Source organism: Zootoca vivipara, chromosome 8 (genome assembly GCF_965207765.1).
Source record: "Zootoca vivipara chromosome 8, rZooViv2.hap1.1, whole genome shotgun sequence".
NCBI lineage: Eukaryota > Metazoa > Chordata > Lepidosauria > Squamata > Lacertidae > Zootoca > Zootoca vivipara.
The window spans coordinates 62,328,978-62,337,184 of record NC_142591.1 but is presented as its reverse complement, the minus strand read 5'-3'; positions in this window follow the sequence as shown (position 1 = coordinate 62,337,184).

Here is an 8,207-nt window from a genome sequence, read left to right as displayed (position 1 = left end):
TAGGATTTCACCTGGTAGTGCTAAGCCCTGTTTGCCCTAATGGTCCAGCATCCACTGACATAAATCAGGGACTAGGAGAAATTAAGAGTTTACAAACTAAAACAAATTAAAACACTGTAACAATGGCAATTGTTTGTAGTCACATTTCAAATCAAATGTATCCTCTCAGTTAACAATGTATACTAAGAACTCGGGGGGGGGGGAGTGTCATTCACAAGAAACCCTAACTCCGTGCATTCTGTCCATAACTATAATTCCACCACTCCCCTGACATGAAGTTTGAGGAACATTGAGGCTTTGTAGCTTGTTGCTTGCAATGGACCAGATTTCGCTGACCCGAATATGGCATGAGGGGATCCACAAATAGCAAGAAACAAATGAACTTAGTATATCATATAGGGAACAGCAATAAATTTGAGCATGATGAGGGGATAAATAGATCAACTTTTGTGTTTGAAGACACCTGTTTTTTGTGGGAGGTGCTTAGGAGTAGCTGTGATACACTGGCATGTGGAAAGCTAAGGCAGTAGAAAAAAATTAGGTTACGAATTTTATTTGTAAATTTGTAAGTTTTATAATTTGTGAGATTATGTGTATTGATTAGAAATTTAATGAAGTTTTTTTGGAGGGGAAAGAAAAAAAAGGTTATGCTAAGAGTTTTTCACACTTCACATTTCTAATGAGAACACTCTTAAACCTTGGGATTGAGACTTCTTGCCTTGTTCTAAAAATAAAATGAATAAAAATAGCAGAAGGATTATAAAAGAAACGACAGAGGCGCTGTATGGAATAGATAATGGGAGTGAAACAGCATTTCAAGAGCTCAAGTTTCAAGATAAGAATTGGAGAAGGCTCCCTGGCGTGCTATGGTCCATGGGGTCACGAAGAGTCGGACACGACTAAACGACTAAACAACAACAACCCTTTTTGTGTAAGGGAAGACATTGTCACCATAATAACAGCTGTCACTTTCATATGCCATAGTAAAAGGCATTGTGTTCCAGCAGCATGTCGACTTTGTAACGCCATAATCTTCCATATAATGCAAAGCTTTTTACATTGTTAAATATTGCATTAATTTGGAAGAAACGCTCAGGCATAAATTCTACACATCTTTGCAATCTGCTGATAGGTCAAATGCTCTGTTGTTGCTGCTACTGATGTAAACAGGAGGACAGCAAAAATGCTGAAGTGTATTGCAATGAGGAACAGAACCAAGTGTTGGGCACCAGGGGTCTTGAACCAGGGGGCTCAGGGAGAGGGACCCAGGCACTGTACTTCCTGCACCAGCAGGGCAGCTTTCAGTGGGAGCGAGCTTGCAGCCTGATCTGTGCTGTTTCATAGCTGGAGATAGCGTTACAGCTTGCGGGACCAGACGCCGGGCTCAACCCATATAAATAAGAGACCAATAAGACTGGTTTGGGATCAAAATAGGCCACAACTTTATTTAATACAGATGGGCATGGGGTAATCTAAATATTTCTGATGCGTGGTCAATCCAGGCGGGGGTTCCTAAGACTTACATCCAATAGGGTGACCTCCGCAAGGACAGCTGCTTGGGGGAGTGCTTTTGCCCCCCCCCCCCCGGGAAGGCGGACATGGCCACTCCCCCCTGGATCCCTTTAACGGGATACCCCAGCGTTTGGAGGGGCAGGCAAAGGCTACAACCTCCCCTCCATCCAAAACAAATGATTGCCCCAATGCCCAACCAATCGTGACAATTGCTATGAGGTAGGCAAAACCACCGGGTCAATGCTGGCTAGGGAAGGAACAGGTAGTGCCCCAGGTGCAGGCTGCTTGGCAAGGGGCGGATCCGAGGGAAGCCCACCTTCAGCTCTGTCAGCTCCGCCCCCTGTCACAGCGCCAGTCCCAGCCTGCATCCCCATTTCCCAAAGCAGGGTGCAGGCTAGGAGCCGGTTTCTGTTAGGCAGGGGAGGGGGAGGCCTCTCCGCCTCCCCCGCCTATCAGGAAGGGCACAGCAGTTCCAGTTCCCACGTCGGGGCCCCCAGTGAAGCCGCTGCAGCAAGAGGCATGAGCGGACTTGTCAACCAACCAAGCTGACCCAGTTGACCAGAGGAAGCAATAGGGGCTGGGCTGGCTCTATTGAATTGTTGCTCCAAGCTTGGTTTCTTAACATCAGCAACTTGTCTGCAAGGGCAGGTGCTAAACAGATGCCAACCTATTCTAGGTCATGCCCACTAGTTGATCATGTTGAACGCTTTGCAACCTTTGGATTCCTGTCTGCCTGTTGTGGACCCTGCTGTTTGCTGGGTCTGAGACGCCATCAGCTTGATTATGGGCTTCCAGATTACTTTTTAAAATTACCTGTTGGTGCAATGAGGTGAGGACGACATTTACAGCTTTGAGGTTCCCACCTGTTTCCATAGCATATTTAGATGCACTGGTGACTATTCCCCTCACAGAACTACAGTGCTCAGAGTAGTTGAACAATCAGTACCTCTTCCCAGGAAACTCTGGGAATTGTAGCTCCTTGGGTGGAATACTCAGCACCCCTAACAAAGGACAGTTCCCAGGATGCTTTGGGGGAAGCCATGGCTGTTTTAATAATAATAATAATAATAATAATAATAATAATAATAATAATAATAATAATTTATTTATACCCTGCCCTCCCCAGCCAAGGCCGGGCTCAGAGCGGCTAACACTGAATACAACTCAACAACAAGATGAAATACATTAAAATTAAAATTAAAAATTAAAGTGATATGATACTGTTTAAATGTATAGGGCAGATGGAGCCTCAGTTTTACTCAGAATAGATGCACTGAAATTAATAAACATGGCTAAGTTTGGTCTATTAATTTCAATAGGTCTACTCTGAGTACAACATAGCTGAATACCATCCAATTTTCTCAATATTTTCCCTGATAGGTTAGCCTGCTCCCTTCCCTTGTTCTCACAGAAAGGTCCAGCGGAGGCCTATAACATAACGACAACATTGTCTAGGTGAGAGGGGAGCAATTTCAGAACTCCCCCTGTTGTAGTTTCATTGAAGGGTATCTGTAGCCACAACGAGTCATTTATCATGGCGTGAATGTCTTCATAAGAAGACATAAGAAGACAGGGCCATCTGCAACATCCAGTCACTTTGTGACCAAAGTTTCCTGCACATCTGCATCTGAGTTCAAATCCAAGCAGAGAGGCAGACACATTCTCACCTCCACCCTGTGACCCTATGCTACCCTATGCTACATATAACCAACTTCACAGCCAGTTACATGGAAACACTGTGGTAAGTGGCATGGGACTGAATCCAGGACAGACAACAACATGCCTTCCAGATGTTCTTGAACTCCAGTTCCCATCAGCTCCCAGCCAGCCCGGTCAATGGCCGGGAATTATGGGATCTGTACTTCAACAACAAGTAGAGGGCACCATGTTGCCTACCCCAAATAGCCAACCCAGAGGCTGCCTTTGTCACAGCAGAACATGTCCTTGCTGATTCTCTCATTTGTACACTGCAACAACACGGAGGATTGAGAAGAAAGCAGAATTTAACATGGTTGCTTAGTAAAATTAACAGCTTTTGATTAGTTCCTTATCGAGCTCTAACATATGTGTTTGTGTAATGGCTCTGTGCATTCGTGTGCCTTAGTTGAGAACTTTCCAAATTTAACAGAGCAGGATTCCAAGTCACCTGAATGTTCTGCCTCATCCACAAGGCTAAGCTAGCAAACTGTCGTACGGCAAACATAATATTCTAAGTCCTTTGAAAATCCCTGACCGCAAACCAATAGGCTGGAGCAATCTAACCGACACCTTCTTCACAAATCTCGCCCCCACCTCCGCCTCTGTCTCTCTGCAAATATGTGTTTAGAAGGGAACACGCTAACAGGTGCATAAATTCTTATCATAAAGCATCCAGTTCACAGGATGTAGCATTGAATATTGGTGGCTGAAAATATACGCATACACGTTTTCCAGCCAGTTTTGATCTCTCAGATCTTGCAAGTCTGTTTTTCCTATATGTCTGAGGTTTTATTATTATTACTGCTGAGGGATTCTTTATCTGCCCACTTCCATATGCTCAAGACAGCACAGGAAGTACAACTCCTAAGATGTGACATTGTATGGCACAGCAGGACGTGCAGGGAGAATCCTTTTGTAAGTTTATATTTGAAGGTACACCCTCTGGCTCATTTTCCTGTGCCGTTTTTGGAGTCACAGTAGTCGTGATTAAAGCAACATTCATCACAAGGGGTAACTGCAGGCAGAGAACTGGTGGGTAGGGATGCAGGAGTATTTAGATTCGGTTTGCATTTAAAGATGAACCCACCTAAGCTGCGCTTTCTGAAACAATACGCAAACTGAAACACAGCTGTACATCAAAATTTGAACTATTTTGAATTGTGCCATGCAGCCATCCAGTCAAGTAATGCTTACAAAAATGCAAGCCCCCCGCCCCCCGGTTTTTACAGAATGGTGGTCCACGAGCCACAGTTTGGGAACCCCTGTACTAAACTATATGTTGGGCACATAGAATGTTATAGGACAACCGGTTCTGTAATGGGCAAACCCCCTTTAGGATTCCCCTTGAGTCATTACTAGCCATGCCAAGCCGCAGCACACAGAACGATCATGGCTTTGCCATTAGGCTACCTAGTGGCCTATCAGTGTTACTGTTCATCGACTGTTGGCTGCTCTTGCTGTGCCAGATGAGTGGGTTAGGCTAATGATGATTTTAATTCTATTTTTAATACTTTCATTTTGGTAAAGGCTGGACCTTTTAAATTCTAAATCATTGTCCAGATCCAGTTCCCATCCCTTGGGCTAAAGGGAACTTTCACTGCAGAAGTTGTTCAACCTATTTCTAGGTTAAAATCCAAATGTCATTAATGAGTCACTTTATGATTTATTTTGCAGGTGTCTATTCATTAGCGGATGATGATCCAGAGACCTGCTGTATTCCCTATTTAATAATAATAATAATTTATTATTTATACCCCACCCATCTGGCTGGGTTTCCCCAGCCACTCTGGGCGGCTTCCAACAGAAAAATAAAACACAGTAATCTATTAAACATTAAAAGCCTCCCTAAACAGGGCTGCCTTCAGATGTCTTCTAAAAGTCTGGTAGTTGTTTTTCTCTTTGACATCTGATGGGAGGGCATTCCACAGGGCGGGTGCCACCACCGAGAAGGCCCTCTGCCTGGTTCCCTGCAACTTGGCTTCTCGCAACGAGGGAACCGCCAGAAGGCTCTCAGCACTGGACCTCAGTGTCCGGGCAAAACTATGGAGGTGGAGACACTCCTTCAGGTATACTGACCGAGGCCATTTTATTTTATTTACATATAATACCATATCATATCATATATGATTTCTTATATTTATTATCTTGAAAATATAATACAGCCCACCCCAAAATACCATCCAAGAAAATGCATATGTATCAACAAACCAAATGGTATATAGAGAGGGGCTCTAACAAAAATAGCTCAACAGTCAAAGGCAAAGAAGAAGATGTGAATTTTCAATGTCTGAGGGACTGTGCCTGAAGCTCCTCTATAAGGGGAGAGTTCCATAGTTTTGGGGACCCATTAAGGGGGCTTGCATTTTGGAGGAAGATGGCACCACAAGACTTTCTGCAGGTTGCGACATCCTACAGGTAGCAATCATTATTCATTATGCACATAAGATACGCTTGGCCTTTCATTCTCTATTATCCATGAAAGAATGATTGGCTACAAACAATTACAGGCAGAACATTGCCTTGAGGTTTTAAATAAGAGCCCAATGCCATAACAGAAGGAAGAAAAACAGGTGTGAAATTTACGGACCGATGCTGCATTCCATTCTTTAATTTACAAGAAGGCTAATAATCCTTTAAAATCCCACGACTAGCAAAAATCCTAAATCTGCCAGTCATTTTAATCCTTTTCACAAGGAACAAGAATTTCCATCATGAGATAACTGACCCTTCACTGAAAATATGGCTGTCACCTTAATACTTATCTGTTAATTGCAACAAGGAAATCAGCTTCTGCAGCTTCTCTCCACTGATAGCCAGAATCCTCTAAACCCCTCTCCACTTTCTGTTGCTTCAAGTCCTGACTACAGCAGAACAAGGGGGACCTGCAACAAAACAATGCAGTGTCAAGTGCTGCAGTTCAGGATTCTAGCAACTTCATTCTGTTCTGAAATCGAGAGCTTTCTGCTTCCCTCTCAATTTCACCCTCACCCTGTCCTCTGCTTAAGTGCCTCATCCTTTTAACATTTCAAGCCAGCCTCTTCCCACCTGTGCCTTCAACAAGAGAGGCTCCTCTCTAATCTATTGCAAACTCCCTTGCCACAACTATAGTCTAGTCTTGCAGCAGTGTTTAGGGAAGTTTATGGATGCATGCCAGAGGCCGCATTAAGGAAATGTTTCATTAGGGATGTGATGCAAACTTATCAGGATTTCTTTACAATCATATTTAGGACCCTTCAGACATCCATTTGTTTGGAGGGGGCATTCATGATTATTTGTGTTTACAATGGTATTGGGAAAGTTATACATGATCCTGCTTTCAATACTGTTTGTTACCACAACAGTTTGGGGGCAGTGTTTTGTTTCCAATCCGTGTACTTCCTTTAACTTCCTTGTGGAATCCTGCACATTTTTGGACCACAAATGTTCTGGTTCATTTTTTGTCCTGCTTTTGTTGCACCACTGATGGATTTATCAGTGCATCAGACATGTTGCAGTATACCTCCCTGTCCCCCCCCCCAAAAAAAACCCCACCAGTCTATAGGGGCCCAAGACTATCCTAAATAATTTAAAAATAAACTCAGGTACTTTACTAGTACAACAACCATACACACACATATATAATATACACCTTTTTGCAAAACAATTTCCCTCAATACAATGTATTTTGTTACATTATTCTCACTAACATATGCATTTGTATGTTCACTTTACCCTATTGTTTGCATTGTTGTCCACATTACAGTACTAGGCTGGAAAACCACATTGCAAAATTCAGAGAAGCATGAATTTTGAAGGATGGCTGTATGTATATGTATATATATTCTAAATATATGTGTACTTATACAGTCATACCTCATGTTACGTCTGCTGCGGGTTACGTCTTTTCAGGTTGCGTCCTGCGCCGAACCCAGAAGTCCTGGAACGGGTTACTTCTGGGTTCGGCGCACGGCATGCGCAGAAGTGCTAAATCGCACTTTGTGCATGCACAGAAGCGCCGAATTGCGTCACACGCTTGCGCAGATTCGGCGATTCAGGATGCTGCCTTTTCATGTTGCGAACGGGCCTCCGGAATGGATCCTGTTCACAACCAGAGGTACCACTGTTTATAATATAAGCACGTGTAAATTTTGCAAGCTGCGCCATAGCTTGTCCTCTTTTTGGTGATGTATTTCTTCTCTTCTTGGCAGTGCTTAAGTGACCACCCCAGGCAAACCACAGGTCTGGATGAGGTCCTTAAGAAATCATTCAGACCCACTGCCCTGCATTACAATATAGAACACAATTAGGGCAGCCACCAAATTAAAAAGCAGTAAGAACAATTAAAGATAGATTTGTCAATTTAGCTTGAGAGCATCTTAAGCTTACTCAATTGTCCTAATATCCATAGATTTGTATGGGGCAAAAGCAACACTCTGGAAGCAAGAAACAGACTTCTCTTTGCTTCTGATGCAGGTGTGGTAGCACACCATCCGAAGACAGGGGTGGGGAATTGGTCACCCATCATGGGTTACTGACTCCAATTCCCATCAGCCTCAGCCAGCATGGCCAGTGATCAGGGATGGTGGGAGTTGTAGCAACTTCTGGAGAATCATACCTGGTTCCCCATACCTGCTTTTGGAGGAGATATTCCCTCCATTCCATCTGATCATTATGAGGACTTTGGTGTTGAACCAAGAACAAGCGTCAGATGATACTTCCCCCGCCCTCTCCCAACCTCTTTTTGTTTTCATGCAGTGCCTTTCAGAATAATGCAAGCCTGAGAGCAGGGTCTGTTTGACTAAACCCTAGTAAGCTGATTTAGGAGCTTTTGCTGGAGCTGAAGGGGAGGTGGGCTGAGAAGGCCCTAAATCAGGGGGGTGCTGGGCAGTGTGATGCCCCTCGGATACTGCGGACTCCCATTACCCCTCGGACCACATGGCAGCTGGGACTCAAAGATACTGTATGGGAAATCCGACACATCTGGTGGGCACCACTTTGGCTACGCCTGCTTTAAATTA